The sequence below is a fragment of the Cervus canadensis genome, chromosome 13, assembly GCF_019320065.1.
Source record: "Cervus canadensis isolate Bull #8, Minnesota chromosome 13, ASM1932006v1, whole genome shotgun sequence".
NCBI lineage: Eukaryota > Metazoa > Chordata > Mammalia > Artiodactyla > Cervidae > Cervus > Cervus canadensis.
Window position 1 is genome coordinate 13,822,195 of NC_057398.1, and position 19,889 is coordinate 13,842,083.

General features: G+C 37.6%; 1 non-coding gene across 1 annotated transcript; it reads left to right on the forward strand.

Annotated features, from left to right (window-relative positions):
* The first annotated feature begins 2,301 nt into the window (after positions 1 to 2,301).
* TRNAG-CCC lies at positions 2,302 to 2,374 on the forward strand. The gene has a single exon. It is a non-coding gene; the product is annotated as a tRNA-Gly (tRNA).
* Positions 2,375 to 19,889: the final 17,515 nt, after the last annotated feature.

Consider the following 19,889-nt stretch of genomic DNA (forward strand, 5'->3'; position numbering starts at 1 on the left):
ACATTTTCAGAGGAAATATAAAGTTATTGTCCAGGTTTAATTTGCAAATTATACATTTCAGTGCCATTTTTAAGTTTTGATCACCAAGTTCTGTTGAGAAGGAATGAAATTTTGGAACTCAAAAGGTTTTTCTTGAAATATTAAGAACCAGAGCCTGGAAGACAAAGCAGGGAAACAAAGGCAGAAAGAATTCAGGATATGGTACACCTCAACTCAGAGAAAGGAAAAAAAGAAATCTTTGTCACTGGGGGAACTGGACATGACAGGAGAGAGTAAGAAAAAAAGGAAGAAGTTCAGGAAGCTAGAGGAATACAAGTACAGAGGCTTTCTCATTTCTCAAAAGAATAGCCCTTAGGAAATGCAAACTCCTTAAAAAAGACTAACATTTACATGCTCTTTTCAATATGGTACGGGGTTAAAAGTGTAGGAATGGTAGAGGGCGGTGCATGCATGTGTGAGTGCTCAGTTGTGTCTGCCTCTTTGGGACCCCATGGACTGTAAAATGCCAGGCTCCTCTGTCCATGGGATTCTGCAGGCAAGAATACTGGAGCGGGTAGCCACTTCTTCCTCCAGGGGATCTTCCTGACCCAGGGATCAAACTAGTGTCTCCTGCATTGGTAGGCAGAGTCTTTACAACTGTACCACCTGGGAAGCCCGGAGGGTGGTAATGCATACCATAAAATGCAGAGATAAAACAGGTGGAAATTCTGGGCATTCCAGGAAAATTAAAGCGAAGCCGCCTGGAGTCGGGAGGAAGGGTCACAATGAGCTTGGACTTTGTTTCTGGAGGCTGTGGCAGGACCCAAATTCTTCAGGGATGCCCCAAACCAGTCATACTCCAGTGGCCACTGGCTCAAGATTAAAGGGACAAGATCTGACCAGACACACCAGTCAGATGGACATCTGAGAAGATACAGGAGACAGCCTGGGTACCATCCTGCTACCACGATCATCTACATTTTCTTCCTGCTCTGCAGTTCACACTGGGGAAGGAGCGGAGAGGAGGGTGAGACCCCACGAGACAGGGGGGACAGTTTCTTTAGGAGTTTGAGTTTTAAACTTACTGCTTTTGTCTCTAAAAGATGATGTTTGAATTATCCCTTACTGGCAATTTTCAGCTGCCCTCCCACACCCACACTCCACCACCATTAGCAGAAATAACAGTTTGAAAACTAGATTATATAAAAATAATTAAGTTCCTGTCTTTGTGTGTCTGAGTTGTATTAAAATAATAATTAATGACAGCAATTACTATGTTCCAAGCACTATTCTAAGTTTATTAATTCATGTATTAATCACAATTGTTCTATGAAGTACTATTCTTACACCCATTCTAAAAATGAGAACATTGAAACACAAAAATCACCCAGTTAATAGTGACAGAACCTGGACATATACAGGCAACTCGGCACCAGAATTAGGACTGCTTAACTCCCCTGGTAAAATGCAGGTACAATTTAGTAAACTGGAGTTTGCACACCAGCAAGCAGTGATTTAATTCAAATGGGTCTAGCTATAGTCATAAGCTCTTTTTATCATAATATGGATTTTTCCTTTCCCTCTTTGTCTGCTAACTGAATCACTTTTCCTTTGGGTACCTATATCTTTCCATAAAGGGAAGTCAAGGACCCCCACCAAAACCTGCTAATCAGTGACCCTCTACTTATATTAAACAATAAATAGTTACAGGGGGTCAGCAAAAGACCTAAGGCCAGTCAGAATCTTTCTCAGAGATTGGAACAGACCCTGGGAGACAAAAATCTCTCCTCTTCTGGGATTATAAATGCTGTGGTAGACATTAGTCATTCTTTTTGGTTAACTAGCAGCTGAATCACCTTCTTAAGTGAGGAACACACCACCCTGGAAGCAGAGCAGAAAAGTAAGCTATGGCAGAGATTTCTCAAAATCCCTTGCAGCTACGGTGCAAGCCTACAAGCCAAGCCAAGATAATCATACGTCTAGATTCTAGGTTCTGATTAGATGTTAATGATCCAAAGAAGTGGAGACTGCACAAAATCTATGTCTGGAGAGGGTGACACAGAATAGCACCTACATTTAGTTTCCAGAGAGAGGCTGAAGTTCCAGCAACAGTGTTTGAGACCTAGTGTCCAGCGATGCTCTCAACAGTGCAAGCTCAGTTGCTATACCCCCAAGGGGACTGAGACAATTCAGTGAACCACGTTCTCAGGAAGATTGTGGTATGATTTTGGACAGAGAGCCTCCAGGGCTTGTGTTCTGGTTCTCCCAGATGTGTGTGTGCTATCTGATAAAACTCTCTCAATAATAGGCATTTAGGGGACTTGCCTGGTGGTCCAGTGGCTAAGACTCTGTACTCCCAATGCAGGGGGCCCAGGTTCAATCCCTGGTCAGGGAACTAGACCCCATACTAAGCAAATAAGAGTTTGCATGCCACATCTAAGACTGGTACAGTCAAATAAATAAATAAAAATAAATATATATGTTTTTAAAGCCATGTAGTTTCTTGTGCTTGAAACTAAGGATCTGCTTAGTTTTCTATTGCTACTGCAGTGTTACCACAAACTTTGTAGTTTAAGACAACACAAAATCATTCACTTATAGTTCTACAAGTCTGGAGTCCTAAAATCAAGGTATCAGCAAGTCTGCATTCCTTTCTGGGGACTCCAGAGAAGAATCCACTTCTCGGTTTCCCCAGTTTTCAGAGGTGTCTTTCTTCCATTTTTAAAGCATTGCATCTCTCTGACTGTTCTTCCCTTGACACATCTCCCTTTGACCTTCCATTTTTCTAACACCCTCCTCCATTTTTAAGGGCTCTGGTGATTACACTGGTTCCACCTGGATAATCCAGGCCAGTCTCCCTATTGTAAAGCCAGTTGATTGTCAACATTAATTTCATCTGCACCCTTGGTTCTTCTTTGCCATGTAAACTTAACACATTCACAGGTTCCAGGGATTAGGAGAGGGGCATCTTCAGAGGCACTGTTCTGCCTATCACAGAACCTAAATAAGCAGATATCTGTATCAGGTATCAGGGACAAGCAACAGATTCCTAATGAAACAGAGGCGTTATAAATAAATCTATCATCTGACCTGATTGCAACCAAATGTAACAATAAACCTGGCTGGTAATAACGGATGAAACTGTAGCAGCCCATGGCAGCCAAGGGCAAATAGTGATCAGCTGGAATGAAGACCTCACTGAAAGCAGGTTTGGCGAGACCCCCGTACATAACAGGGCTTCCTAACCTCCAGGATCTAGTGCCTGATGATCTGAGGTGAAGCTGATGTAATAATAATAGAAATAAAGCGCATAATAAATGTTACGTGCTTGAATCATCCCAAGACCATCCCCTCACGCTGGGTCCGTGGAAAACCTGTCTTCCACAAAACTGGTCCCTGGTGCAGAAAAGGTTGGGGACCACTCCTCTATCAAATATCTACTATATAAAAGGAATGAAAAAGCACAAGGACATGTGATAGCTTAAGGAAACAGAAGGATATTTTGAAAGTTAAAAATTACTGGCTAAAAATACAGACCAATTATCAGGGGTTTCCTATAATGGTCCTATACAAGTCTCCAATCTCTTGCTCCTGAAGGCCTGTAACAACCCCAAAACAAACTCAAAGATTGATTTTAGACGTTACCCATTTTGTAACATTTAGCCATGTCCATTAAATGTAATTCACAACCTAGGCAAATATATAGGTGAAACCAAGGGCAGCAGTAATAAAAGACTAGAGCCCCAAGATGTAAACAAGGACAAATGGGAAGATTCAGATGACAGACTACACTGAGCTAAGCTGTCTACTGAGAGTAGAAAAAGTCTCAAATCCTCCTTTTAATTAAAACTGTCCTTGCCTTGCGTGAAGGTCTCATAAGACCTCACCTAGTAATAGCCGATGGGCTTCCCAGCTGACTCAGCGGTAAAGAATCCACCGGCAATGCAGGAGACATGAGTTCAATCCTCGGTTCGGGAAGATCCCCCACACGAGGAAATGGCAACCCACTCCAGTATCTTGCCTGGGAAATTCCATGGACAGAGGAGCCTGGTGGGCTACAGTCAACGGGGTCAAAAAGAGTCAGACACAACTGAGCGACTGAGCACCCACGCACGCAGTTATTTCCTATAAGCAGGAGGCACTGCATTGGAAATGAGCTCCACTGATTTTACTGAAAAATACCAGGATTATGGGGTCACAGAAGCTGAGTATTGATTTTTAATGATTAAATGCAAGGTACACAAATGCAAAATAACCTAATGGGCAGAACTGTCTGACATTCAGTGAAAGATTCTTTTTGTTGGTTTATTGTGGGTCCCTTCAGGTTGAAATAGTGGGGAGCCCACTAAGGTCCTACTTGATTTATATAACTAACAACTTTAAGTCTGGCAAACAAAGGACTGATGAGAACTATTGTAATAGCCACTTCTCTGATCAGAATCAGTTCGTAGAAGGAAAGCAAGGCACTGCCAAGGAAGAAACGTGCAAGCACACGAAAGCAGGTATTTTATATCTCTCTTCTAACTTTTCCTATGAAAATTGTGGGAAGTATGACCATTTGACAAAAAAATTGTGCACTGAGGGAAATAACCAGTCCTCTGAATCTTTACTGACTTCGGCTCCAAAATGTGCTAATTCTTGGAGACCCATCCTGAGGTACACCACTTATAGTTAAGAGATTATCATACAGATCAGCCTACCTATTCATAGGTCCTGGGTGACCATAAACCTATTAGGTGATTGTATCCCCAGGTCAGAGTATATAGTCTGAATATGTATACTCAGACTTGGGCAAAGTCTGCACATTAGTCTCTTGAACTTTGGAGTATTATGAAACACCCCGCTCACCACCATCAGAAAGACTAGTTCCATCATCAAAGACTTGAAAGATACAGGGCTGGTGATTCCTATCACATCTTTCAAGTCTTGACAGTGGAACCAGTCTTTGGGAAAAAACTGAAAACTAAAACTAAACATTAAGTAAAAAGAAGAAAAATTAATTTACTTAAAAAATTTTTCCCATTACAAAGCAATCAGTAGGGCTAATATTTTGTTATATATCTCTTCAGCCTTTTTCTTTGTTGTTGTTCAGTCACTAAGTCATGTCCAACTCTTTGCGACCCCTTGGACTGCAGCACACAAGGCTTACCTGTCCTTTACCATCTCCCACAGTTTGCCCAAGTTCATGTCATTGCACCCATGATGCCATCGAACCATATCGTCTGTCATCCCCTTCTCTTTCTATCCTCAATCTTTCCCAGCTTCAGAATCTTTCTCAGCTTCAGGGTCTTTCCCAATGAGTCAGCTGTTTGCAGCAGGCAGACAAATATTGGAGCTTCTGCTTCAGCATCAGTCCTTCCAGTGAGTCTTCAGGGTTGATTTCCTTTAAGATTGACTGGTTTGATCGCCTTGCTTTCAAAGGAACTCTTAAGAGTCTTTTCTACATTTTTCAAAAAATATAATGTAATGTAAACATGTATTACAAGCTTTTCTTTTTTACTTTACTACATTTTTCATCATCATTTCATGATACTCCACATCATTTTTGTGAAGGGGATCATAATTTTTATAGAGATAAATATGCAGTAAAATTTACTAATTTTAAGTCTAATGAGTTTTGACATATGAATAAAATTATATAACTACAATTTATATATATATATTTAATTGATATAAAATATTTCCATCATCCAAAAAGTTATCTTCTTGCCCTTTGCAAGCAATCAACTCCCCAACTTTGCCCATTATTTCCAGAAAAAAAATTTTCTGCTTCTAGTAACACATGTGATAGAATGTGTTATATTGGTTCACACATCACTGATGTTCTGTTCCTTAAAAAAATATTATATCTTTGCCTCATTTTGTAACGCCTCTATTGCTTTGTCTTTAAACTGATCTCTTCTTTGGCAATATCTAATCTGCTTTTAATCTCATCCAATGTATTTTTTTTTCTGATATTTTATTATTCATTTCTAAAAGTCCCACTTAGGTCCTTTTTTAATATCTTCAATTTCTATCATCATCAGGTTTTCCTCTACCTTTTTGAACATATATATGTGTGTATATATATATATGTGTGTGTGTGTGTGTATATATGTGTATATATATATATAGACACACAACAACAAAGCTGCTTTGATGTTCTTTTTCAGGTAGTTTCTGTACCTGTGTCATTTCTGTTTCTATTGACTGAGTTTTCTTCTGACTATGGGTCGGATGTTCCTACCTCTTTGCATACCTGATAATTTTTGATTGATTGCTACAGAGAGTTACTTTTACATCATTTGTAGTTGAATTTTGTTAAATTACTTTAAACAGCATTGGATTTTGTTCTGGTGTGCAGTGATATTATTAGCAATCAGCTGCATCTTTGTGTATCTTGCTTTTAAGCTTTGTTAGGATAGGTCCAAAGCATCCTTTTGTCTAAAGCCAATCAATCTCTATTATTAAAGTGATTACCTTCTAAGAATTCCGCTCTATAAAATCTTTGTACTCTGGCCAAAGGAAACATTAGTACTTCCCAACTTCATGTGATGCTGCTATTTCCTACCCATTCCTTCTAGCTGTTATTTCCTTAGGTTCAGAAGTTTCTTTTCACATATGTACAGGTCAGCACTCAAAGACTCAAGGGGATCCCTCTAGAGATATATGAAGCTCTCTCTTCATGGAGTTCTTCCTCCCAAGCATTCCACTCTAACAATGTTAGCAGCCTTGACTTCCCCAAAATCTTAGTTTTTTTTTAAATTTCCTTTCTCTCAGAAATTACAGTCCCACACTGCCCATTGTTCAATGCCTGAATATCATTACTTTGTAAAAAGAATTTCTCTTGTATTTTGTTGCTTAACACAGTAAGGTAAATCTAAACCCTGTTACTCTATCTTAACTGAAGCAAATTTCTGCAGCATAATTTTTAAATGGGTGCCTAGGATTTCACTGAATGGATGTACCTACTGGACTATAGGTATTTGATCACCTATTCTATCACCATTATATCCAAAGATTCTGAGGAATGATGGAATTTGGCATATAATGGGACTCAATAAATACATATTGACTGAATATATTCAGGTTGAGATTGTTCTCTTTATTTCTTAGTATAAATATTGCTGAACATTTTTTGTCACTAATCTATACCAGAATCCCACAGTAATAATTATTTCTTGAGGATACATTTCTCTAAGTATAAACACTGGCTCAAAGAGAAAGTAGATTTTAAGACATTAATATTTATGTCCAAATTGTCTAAAGGGAATCAATTTACAATCTCACTGGCCAATAAGCTTTTCATGAACGCTTTTCTCTATATCTGACAAAATTGGATGTTTCAGTTGAAAAATCTTTGCTAATTTCATAGGTTTAAAAAGATATTTAACTTTAATAGTTGTTTTAATTTATTTGATTAATATTTAGTTTCATAATTTTTATGTTTTTATTTGTAATCATTGAGCAATTATCTATTGCTGAAAAGTTACATGATTTGTTTATTAATCAAATAGACTGTGGGAACTCTTAACTCCAAAATATTCATCCTATACTGACTGCAACACCCAAAGCCTAGAGGGCGATTTGTTTTTAATCATTGTTTAAGTCAGCATAAAACCAGAGAGCTTATTTGCCACTCCAAACAAGTGACAGCATGTTCAAAGGATCCAGCAGTCTGGTTGAATCACACAGCGAAAAGAGGGGGAAAAAAGTGTAATTAAAAGCACTTTTCACAGGTCAAAAGTGTAAGCTCATTAATGGTTTACTGAGCAGATGGCATTAATGAGTAACCAAAGATGCATGTTCATTATTATTGTCCCCATCATTATTCTTTTGATATTAAGTGGCTCAGTAGATGTGAGGCACTCACCTAGACAATGAGATTCAATAATTAACATGGAATCTGTTCTCTCTTCCTGAAAAACACTTAGTGAGGTTCATAAATGAAGATGTACTCTATTAGACAGAAAAAGAACATTCCCACCTGATAAAGGAGATAATTTATCTCAACATTATTTATAATTGTAAAAATACTGGAAACTTCCAATATTATAGTAAATAGTTAAATTAGGGGACCACACCTAACTAAAGAAATATGCTGTCATTAAAAACAAGGGTTCCAAAAAAATTGTTAGCAATATGGGAAAATGCCCATAACACAATGTTAAAAAATTTGTTTTCCTCATAAAAGTAATATATCTTTACTGGAAGAAGTAGAAAAGCACAGAAAAATATGTTGAAGGATATAACCAACCATCATCCACTTCTGAGAGATAACTGCAGTTAATATTTTAATGCATTTCTTATGAAATTATCTAGCACAAATTAATATACTTTAAAAAACATAATCTAGTGTAAAGTCATGAAATACATAAAGATATATTTTTAAGTTATAATATTATATGTATTTTATACACACACAGTTTATACATACTCATATATATATTATTATTAGTATGATATATATACCTATTATTTTATTATAAGCATTTTCCCAGGTAATTAGAAAATCATGATTTTTTTTAGATAGGTTTGCTTATTAAATAACAATAGACCACAATGTTTGGGTTATAGCATACTTTTTGTATTAAATAGATACAGAATCAACCAAAACCTGCGTGTTCACATGCAAAAATCCCTTTTGACCTTTTGTTAGTTGTTGTTTTCCGTCCTAGCTTGAGAAGAAAAGATGTCGTTTTTCTTTAAGGGGAAATCATGATTTTTCATGGCAGCATTCCATCTTATAGATGCAACATATTTATTTAACCTTCCTCCCATTGGTTGAGGTTAGGGCACTTTGTTGTTTTTTGTTAGCACACAATGCCTCACTTATCCTTAGTGAGGTAGGAAATATTCTTAGGAGCAGAATTTATTTCTCAAAGGATAGATATCTGGCATTTGGGGGTAAGATGCCATGCAGACAGCTGGTTGTGATGTGGTACTAGCTTCTAGGTGGGTGACTGGGCTGGAGAACTGGCAGCTACCCAACAGTGTTAAAACTTTTTAAAAGTTAGGCAACTGTACATGCACTAAAAACACAATTACACAAAATATGCATGATTATAAATATCTCATAGATAAAAACTAGTAGAATATTTATGAAACATAAACAGAGTCACAGATAAAGAAAACAAACTTAAGGTTATCAAGGGGCTGAGGGGAGGAGGGATAAATTGGGAGATTGGAATTGACATATACACACTACTAGGAAATAGATGACTAATAAGAACCCACTGCCTAGCACAGGGAGCTCTACGTGTGATGACCTGTATGGGAATAGAATCTAAGAGTGGATACGTGTATATGTATAACTGATTCACTTTGCTATACAGCAGAAACTGACACAATATTGTAAATCAACTATACTCCAAAAAAATTAATTTAAAAAAAACTAGCAGGAAAGACACTAAAATATTTATCTCTGTTTAGTGAGATAATGAGTGGGTGATTTTTTTCTCTTCTTTTTTCTCTTATAATGACAACATACTACTTTTCAAACCAGATAAAGCAGCACCAGAGACCACTTTTTAAAAGAGAGAGATATGTACAAGCTGATTGATAACAGTAGTCACCTCTATGAAGGGCAGTGAGACTTGGGTGAGTAAATGGGGAATTGCTTTGTCTGAACTGTCAGAATTCTTTAAAAAAAAGAATATATTCTTATATAATTTATTTTTAACAAGAACAAAATGGAAGAATATATTTTGAATATTTTCTTTATTTAGTTTCTTTGCATTTTGCATTCAAGTATAAGCCTCCATTCTAATACTGAAATTTAATACTGTGAAAGGTATTATTAGAGAGAGGTACTATTAGAAAAATACCTTAATTTCTGGCCCAGGTCTACCACGTAGTAGTCACTTAACCTCTCTGTTTTCCAAAATCCCAATATGTTAAATGTTAAATAGATACTTCCTTGCTCACAAACATGATATAAATTATAAGAAAGTACTTGTGAGCCATAAAAATGGTCCTCCAATACAACATGTCATTGAACAGTAACAAAAGTATACTGACTCTGAACAAAAAGGAAATTGTATAACAGTGGTTTAACTTTGCCTTCTGAACAAGGGAATTTAAAGAGAGAGGGTGGAAGAATTTAGTGAAACAGAATGAGGGAAGCATACAATTAAGAAGTAATAAATGCTCCGGACCAAAGAGAAAAAGAAAAGTGCTCTCTCACCCCATCTCTCCCTAACTCTCTCCATCCCTCTCCTTCCCCTCCAACCCCCAGAAACTGAAGGTCAGAGAAATAACCTCACTTTGGGAAATTCACGTAGAACTGAGATTAAAACCCTAGACTTCCTATGTCTCACGCACTGAAAGCACCAACTTTATATTAATATACTAGACTTCAGTGAGCCTTATTCAAAGGTCCACAGTGGACACACAACTCTCTTCCACAGTGGAAAGCCACTGTGGAATGACCAGGCTCACACTCAGAACAAACCACAGACTTGACCTCTTTTCATGTCAACCCCACTTCTATCTGCTGCCATGTGCTCTTATTACTAGACAAGCAGAGCCCATCCCCCTTTAACTTTCATACTAGCTCTGTTCCTTCTTGACATCACTCTACAAATTTTATTCCTCATTGCTGTATTTTCCATTTCTTCTCTTCTGCTTGATCATTGTCCATCTTGCAGGAAAAAAAATACTCAACTTCACTTTCCCTTTCAGCTGTCACTTCACTTCTCCCTGTTAGAGAAAATCTTCTTAAAAAGTTGTCTAAGTGCTGCCTCCAATTTTCCCCCTTTCTTCTTGTAAACCCTTCTACCTCAGGCTTTTGCCCTCACCATTCCTCAATGGCCTTCATGTCGCTAAATCCAATGATTCAATGATTTTAAGTCCCCATCTGACTTGATGTATCAGCAGCAGACAATCGCTCATGCGAGTTGATAATTCCCTTCCCATTAATAAATACTCCTTCTGCTTCTCCCAAGATATGTTTGTTTGGTTTTCCACCAAGCACTCTGGCTGCTCCTTTTCAATTTCCTCTGCTATTTCCTTCCATCTCTTTTACCTTCTCATTTAGTCAGAATGCACAGGGCTCAGACCTTGGACCTCTCCTCTTCTCTTGGACCATCACGTACTTACTGATGTCATCTGGGGGCTTCCAAATATATATATCTGCAGCTTAAACTCTCCCGGACTACAGACTTCAATATCTTACTCAACGCCTCTACTTGGATGCTTAACTGACATCTAAAACTTAACATTTCTAAAGTTCATCTTCCTCTGAAATCTACTCCACTCATAGTCTACCCAGCCTCATGAATAGAAAGTTTATTCCTTCAGTTACTTACATCAAAATAATTATATTCTTTCTTAACGTTTCTCATTCTCTCATCAAAAAATCTTGTAGACTCTTCCTTCAAGTTATATCCAGAATCTAATCTCGTCTCATAACCTTCATTGCTACCATCCCAGTCCAAACTAAAATCATCTCTGATCTAGATTATTGCAATAGTCTTCTAATGGTTCTAACCACTTCTCTGCTTTCACCTATGTACTTGCAGTCCATAGGGTTGCAAGGAGTCAGACACAACTGGGCGACTGAGCAACAAGGTACTCAGAACTAGCATATATATTGGAAGGGTCACTCTGATGTGAAAAGAAATGTAGAGGGACAGTTTCTCTTTAAATTCTACAGATGAGAAAACCAAGGCTTAGAGAGATTGAGTGGTTTATACAGGGTCACTTAGCTAATAAAACAATAAAAATTGCTCTTTTTTTACCTTCCACGTTTTTTACAACTATAATTCCTTAATAGGTAGTCTGCCATACATGCTGCTTTGCCTGGGGCAGTCTTGGTGTACACATGGTGTCCTGGAATGACTGAATTGTGCTTCTTTCCACCCTCAAGTATGCCTTGGTCTAGATCACAAAGTATATGAGATAGATACATGGTGTGTAACATATACATTTCATCCTATTAATAAGCAAGAGTAGGACTATGTAGGTACTAATATAGACTGTCCCATTTACTGTCATTAGCATCGAGTATTGAATGAGGTGAGTATTGGGTCAATAACCGTCAGCTCCCTTAAGCTTCCAAGGAGTCATTTAACTTTAGGAGATCAATTAGAAAGGCCCCCGGGGAGAGCAGCAGTGGCTCTCAGTCAGTGTCTAACTTAGAGTTCCCACATTCCCCATCTCGCTGACCAGTGCTCACATCAGTGAGTCCTCAATACTACCATCACCGCACTCTTGGCCCAGGCCTTCACTCCTACTATCTGATGGACATTTCGAATCAGATTTGCTACTAACATCAGATATGACCTTACCCCCAAACCTGCTTTCCCTTCAGAATCTCTCAGTCGTATGAATGAAGCCATCTGTCACCCAGACACGGACTACAAAGTCATCTTTCAGTTCCCTCTTTGCTCTACCCTAGCCCATTTTACCTCTTCCGGTCACCCAGCCTTGTTCATCACAAATGGACTTTTTTGGTCTATGTCACTGGGGAACAACAATAACCTTTGCCCCAGTCCCAGTAGAAGTTTTATTTGAGAAACCTCCACCAGTACTGCTGTAGTTACAGCATTCTCCTTTTCAAAACATGTATCCTCCTGAGTCCAGTCCACCTCATAACTTATCCCAGGAAGCCTTCCTCCTACAGAAAGGCATTTTCCCCTCCTCTGGATAGCCATCAAGACTCTCGTCTGTCTACTTGCTTAACATACTAACCTGGGACTTATCTCCTTAATTAGAGTATGGCATCCCTGAGGGCCAGGATCCTATCTCAGACATTTTTTTAAAAATCTCCCTGAAGTCTAACGTAGTTCTTGATGTTAATTAAATGTTTTCCCTATTCAGTGGCAGGAAAGCTGACGGACCACCAAATTAGACGAAGTGTACACTGGTAGAGCTTCAATGTCAAAACTAGGATTTGAGGAGGCCTCTAAGAGTATCTTTCCAATCTTCCTTAGAAAAGCTATGGAAATATTTTCTAGATTAGTCATTAGTCAAACCATTTCATCAAACTCCTCTGAGAAGATTTTAATCAATACATCTGGAAAAACAGTTTCAAAGATGAAACGATAGGATTCATTTACCCTAAGCAACACTGCTGGACTTTCTGAGTCCCTCGAGTATCTTTTTCATTTACACATATCTTCATTCTGTAAATATATTCTGAGTTTTTATTTCTTAAAAAACAACTGAGAGCAAGGACTTACTGTGTAGCATGAGAAATTATACTTAATACCTTGTGATGACCTATAATGGAACATAATCTCCAAAAAAATAAAACCAACAGAATCACTGTGCTGTACATCTGAAACTAATACAATATTGTAAAAAACTGTGCTTCAATAACAATAATAATACCCCCCCCAGAAAAACCACACAAATGGGGATATATGTTAATCAAAAGAAAATAAATTCGTATTTTGATATTCAATATACATGCAAAGTACTGTCTTTCATATCCTCTTTCTTTTTTTAATTTTTTATTTTAATTGGAAGACAATTGCTTTACAATGTTGTGTTGATTTCTGCAGTACAACAGCATGTGTCTGCCTGAAGTGTGCATATGTCCCCTCCCTCTTGAGCCTCCCTCCCATACCCCCCATCTCACCCCTCTAGGTGTCACAGGGCACCAGGCTGAGCTCCCTGTGTTATACTGCAACTTCCCACTAGCTATCTGGTTTACACATTGTAATGTAGATATTTCAGTGCTACTCTCTCAGTGCATCCCACCCACTCCTCCCACTCTGAAACAGTCATTCAAGAAACATTTTGGTAAAGCAGAAAGAGAACTGGATTCCACAAGCTCTGACCACTCTATGTAATGTATCCCAGTCTGTCTAAAACTTACCGCCATCTATTCTGTTCTAGTGTTTGTATTTTTTTCTTCCAGGTCCCTTTCCAACTAAAATGTGATTTCCCTGGAAGCAGAAATATTGTCCATCTGCTTCTTCAACCACCACTTGGGTGGTAAAATTTAAGCAAATCATTTTGTTTCACTGCATTTTTGTTTCCTCACTGGTTAATTTAAACATTGAACTAGGTAACTTCTTGTTTTTCTTTGATTCAAATATTTTACTGCAATATAATGAAGGGATAGAAGACAAGGCTAACTGGGGTAACCCAAATCTTCAATCTTAAGGCAGCTGCTGTAGCTAACTGAATATATTCCATGAAATCTTTACTTTTCTTGCTTAATTCACAAAGAAATGTAACAAGCAACAATAGCCCGAAGATATAAATTGGTTATATCTGTTACTGCTTCTATATTTCTCATAACTAGACCAGATTCTCACTTTAAAAGCTGACTACCTCTTTAATCTCATTGAGATCCTATTTAATAGACCAAGATAATTTTATTAAATGATCCACAGTATTTTAACTTTTGAAGTATCTTCTTTTTAAAAAATATTTCCCACTATCCATCTTTTCTATCATTCTGCCCATTTGCAAAAGTAAAGCATTATTTTAGTATATATGGGATTCACAAAATCAGATAATTAGAAATTTAAGTTTAGAAATAAATTAAAAATGATTACTTACACTGTGAAATGCTTAATTCCTATCCTCTAAGAAAAAAGTACTGATTATGTAGTCGTCAACCAATGAGCTATCTTAAACTCTTTAAGGAAGAGTTCAATTTGTAAAAAAGAAAATCAGCTTAAACACAGCAACTGAATGAAGCAACGAGACCATCATAAACCACACTTTTGTTTTAAGTAAGAAGTTGAAAATGCTGTCTTACATTTGTAAAGTGGAAGATATATCATTAGGAAATCAAAAGGATAATTTGTAAGCTCTAGAAAGGGAATACATGATTAATAGGAGCCATTCTGGATTCACAGAGAATACCAACTTACTTCATTTTTGGTAGGAATACCAACTAGACTGATAGGTAAGAAGAATATTATGGGTATAAGAAGATCTGAATTTCAATATTTCTAGACAACTTCATGGAAAGCATGGTGAAATATGGGCTAATCACACAGGCTGATTTCATAGCTGGTTGAAAGGCCTACCCAAGGATGCCAATCAAAACATGATATCAACTTAGAGGGACTTGATGCCTTATTCCGTACACATCCACATATTATGGGGACTTGGAGGATAAATGGCATAATTAAAATGAGGGGATAATAAGAAGCTAGTGGAATAGCAAATTTATAGGATAATAAAGTGGCAATTCAAAATTAATTCAAGAGAGCTGAATCATGCAATTAATTTTACTTGAATATTATACAGCTAACCAGTCATCAGGAAAATGCAAAATAAAACAATTAGATAACACCATACACCTCTTTAAAATGGCTAAAATGAAAAGAACTTTCAATAATTAGTGCTGGAAAAGATATGGAGAATTGAAACTCCATACATTGCTAGTGAGAATATAAAGTAGTATAATCACTTTGGAAATTGTTTGGCAGTGGATTCCAAACAAAACAGTATATACTAAGTGAAACATCAATTCTTTTGTTATTTAGTTGCTAAGTCATGTCCGACTCTTTTGTGACACCATGGACTATAACCTCTAGGGAAGGGAATGGCAATCCACTCCAGTATTCTTGCTTGGAGAATCCCATGGATAGAGGAGCCTGGCGGGCTACAGTTTGTGGGGTCACAAAGAGTCGGACATGACTGAGTGACAAACACTGGACTGTAACCTGCTAGGTTCCTCTGTCATGGGATTTCCCAGGCAAGAATACTGGAGTGGGTTGCCATTTCCTTCTCCAGGGGATCTTCCCCACCCAGGGATCAAACCCCTGTCTCTTGCATTGAAGACGGATTCTTCACTGCTGAGCAACCAGGCAAACTCATCATCAATTCTATAGCTAAGTATGTAACAGATGTGAGTACTTATATCTTCCAAAAGACATATATTACAACTGTCATGGGAGTTTTATTCAAGAAAGGCTAACGACTGATAGATAAATAAATTGTGGTATAATTAATATGACAGAAGCAAAATAGCATTGAAAAGAGTATGAAGAGTATGAAGCTTCAGCTTCATTCAAAAATATGAATAAAGCTCATAGACACCAATGTGAGAACTGGAATATCACAATTTCATTTACATGAAGTTCAAACAGGCAAAATTAACCCACAGTTACAGAGGTCAGAATAAAAGTTACATTTGGGGAGCTGTTAACTGAGGTGCTGGGAAGTCTCTACATGTTGTTCTAGGTAGTGGTTAGATGGGCGTTTACATATGCAAAAATTCAGATTAGGGATTTTTACTATCTCTGAATGATTCCTCATCAGAGTATTTATATATTTATATATAATGAAGCACTTCTACAGAATAGAGAAACCAAACAAACACATAAATGAAGATATTAATAACTTTTAGTTGTACACACATACAATATGGGTAAATGGCAGGAATGAAAGTTAATAAGGTCTTAATTTTCATAAAAATGTGGTGTCAAGAGTGAGCAATCTTCCTAGGCCTTCTCTGAAATGTTTAGACTACATACAGGGGATTGTGGTCATTTTCTTCTGCAATGTTTAAAGGAGAATATCAACAAATTGGTATGCTTCCAGAGAAAAATAACCATATGTTGAACATCTGAGCAAAGTCTAAAAGAGCTATTTTCAGCCTGGGGGGTGGGGGAAAGACTTAAAGGGAAACCAGATTTATTCTACATGTTCTTAGAAGACTGAAGTGGAATTAATAGGTGAAATTGCAAGTAGGCTGATTTTGTTTTGTTTGTTTTTTTGGCCGTGCTGAGCAGAACAAAGGATCAAACCCATGCCCCCTGCACTGGGGGTTCAAGAGTCTTAACCACTGGACCACCAGGGAAGTCTCTGATTTTGTTTTAACCTAAGGAAGAACTTTCTGAGTAATGGAACTTCCAACAAATGGTTCCAAGAGGTTATGAGTTGAAGTAGTGACCAGACATCTGCCCACAAGCTTAGAGGAAGTATTCGTCTCAGTTAGTGAGTTAAACAAGATGTCTTCTAAGAGGCCTGTTCATTCTGTATTCTGTTACACTATCAATCAACATTAGTGTACATATTGGGGGAATTTGGCAGGAATGAGGAAAATCCACAGGCAGCTTTTCCTGCGCAGAAAGTCGTCAGTTGTGCCCTTCCACTTAAGCAAGAGAAGTTTCTCTCCTACAGCCTTGGGCTCAGTCACCACTCAAATGCTACAATACTTAGAAAAGCTCTCTTAAGTGGACAAAACACATTTTGAAAATGATAAACTAGAAGGACACTCTCTTGACAGTGCTTTTCCTAATAATCTAAATTGTAACTTTTTCATATAAATGATTTTATTCTTTATTATTTCCTCGAGCAATATCCCAAAACATGGGTGATAGCCGAGTAAAAGAGCACAAAATCAGTGTCACTGTCCTTATTATAATTGAACAAAACGTTTTCCAGAATCACTGGAGCAACTGAAATGTCACTTGTAACATACAAATGTTATCTATATGCCAACCCTTCCGCTATTATTGGATTTTGCCAGTTACTAATTTTTTGCTAATTTAATAAGTAGTGGCAGAGCTCAGGGTTGTTCCAATTAGTATTTCTTTAATTATAAGTGAAGCCAGCTGGTTAAAAGAATTCAAAGACTTTTTAAAGAAAAAAAGCAGTAAGTCATCCCAGAGTATTCCCATACTATTGTTTGTCATTCTACAGTCAGTCCGAAGTCTGTTTGAACCAAGCTGTTCACAACCCTGACAGAAACCTCTTCTGTCCTCCTCACACACAGCCAAGTGGTCCAACAGGATGGCAAGAGTGAGTCGATGCCATCTTTCCTTGGCTGCACAAGACACTGTAGTGTTACCATGTTCTCATCCTGCTATACTTGGTCTCAAGAACAGTTTGTCTCTCCTGATTCCAGTAATAGTAACTTTTAGACATAGATCCACAGTAGATAACACCCCCGTGAAGAATTCATAGAAATTGCTGTGCACTCCAATGAGAACTTTGTTATAAACCAAATTGGACACCTCTGCATGGCAGAATTTGATGTAACTTTTTTCCTTTTGCTCTTCTGTATTTTCTAATTTTTCACAGTGAACATGGAGTGCTCATATAATTTTTAAAAAATCATCTTGATGGAAACAGTGACAAGTGGGAGGAATATGACTAGAGAGAAAAAAGGATTATATCTTTAAACTGTATCCCCCTTTGCTCTTCATTTTTTTCAAGAAGAAAAGACTCCCATAATAAGCTCCATTGACATAAATTGCTAAAAACCATAGGTCACGGTGAAACAAAGAGTGCAGACATGGAATTCCACAAAGACTCTGGGTTGGACCACTGTTAAGGCACCTGCTTTTCAAAGTCAGGAGTAGAGAAGACAGGAGAGAGATGTTCATATGACCCCATTTTGAAGCCAGTGAATATTGGGTTTTATGTAAATACTTTTCTGAGTCCTGAAAGTTTATGAATACCCAGTTGATTGTCCATTACCAGGAAATATTAATATGTAATCCAGCAAAAGGCAGGTAGAGAATCCACAGGCACTTTGACCTCATTATAGGCTGCTTAATGACCCTTCTCTGTTTACATTTTCATATATAATTAAGCCATAAGAGAATTTATAACTGGAGAAACAAAAGATCCAAGAATGATTAGTGGGTTACCCAACCTAAGTTCTGAGAAGTCATTACAGTTCCTGAAGCTTGACCCAAACAATATCCAAGGCAAATGCTGTTTCTTCCCCTACCAGCCCATTAAACTTGTGTTTGTTAAACACTTCAGGTACAGACTCCATCTCAGTACCTTAACTCTTCTTCATGTACCTGCAACTCAGCCAGAGTGCTGGACAAAGCAACAATTCCAATGTACCTTTGTTCTGATAATAGAAATACCAGCTTTCACTAATGTACAAAGGGATATAATTATTAGGGTCTCCTTCTTTAAATATTAGAGCTAAAATTACTTTTAACTGTAATTACTGAAGTAAAAGTATCTGACACATCTCAATTTAAAGTTCAAAATGTACACTTAAAATTATTCTGAATGCTTTTTATAAAAAATCATCTAATCATAGAGCTCTCTCAATTCCCTGGTGGCTCAGACAGTAAAGAATCCACCTGCAATGCAGAAGACCCAGGGTCGATCCCTGGGTCAGGAAGATCTCCTGTAGAAGGGAATGACTACCCACTCCAGTATTCTTGCCTGGAGAATTCCATGAACAGAGGAGCCTAGGGTGCTACAGTCCATGGGATCGCAAGAGTCGGACATGACTGAGCAACTAACACTTTCATTCCACTTTTTTATAAATATATATATATATATATGGCACAGTATTCTTTAAGATAAACAGTAAATGTTTAAAGAAATATATTAATAAATTTGGGAGGTCCAGATACTTATAAAATTGTATATAGAGGGTAAAATTTTTGAAATAAAAATATAACAAAAAACTTTAAAAGGAATTTAATAAAACTCCATAGAGATGACCTTTAAAATAACCGAGCTGAATTTTCAAAATCTTAACATTGTAAAAGTTATGGCATACAGGGCTAGGATATGGCATGAGAACAGGTTATTCTACATTTATCACATCCCAGGGCTCAAGATGTGAAAAATGATGGGAACGGGCCTGCTAATCTGTGTCTGAAAGGTTAGGTGGTGACATCTTGTAGAGAGAGATGAGGTTCAACAGAGGGAAGCAGACTGGGTCAGCCAAGTCTTTGCTACAGAAGGAATTACGTGGTTAGGGACCAAAGTCTCAGCTGAGCAGAGTCAGCCAGGGAGAAGGAGCCTAGGACACACAAATACAAGAAAAAGTGTGAGGGATTCTGGCAAGGTCCAAGAACAAAATCCAGAGATTGCTAACTGCATGGGGTTTATGCAGCTTCAAGAAAAACCACTCTAGCCTGAAACGAAAGAAATAAGTCTGTGCCCAGATCTAACGGGACTTTTTTTCTCAGAAACCTCAGAAGCAGATAGAGAAAGACATTAGTTGAACCAGTCCAGTCCAGCTCTGGGGCAAG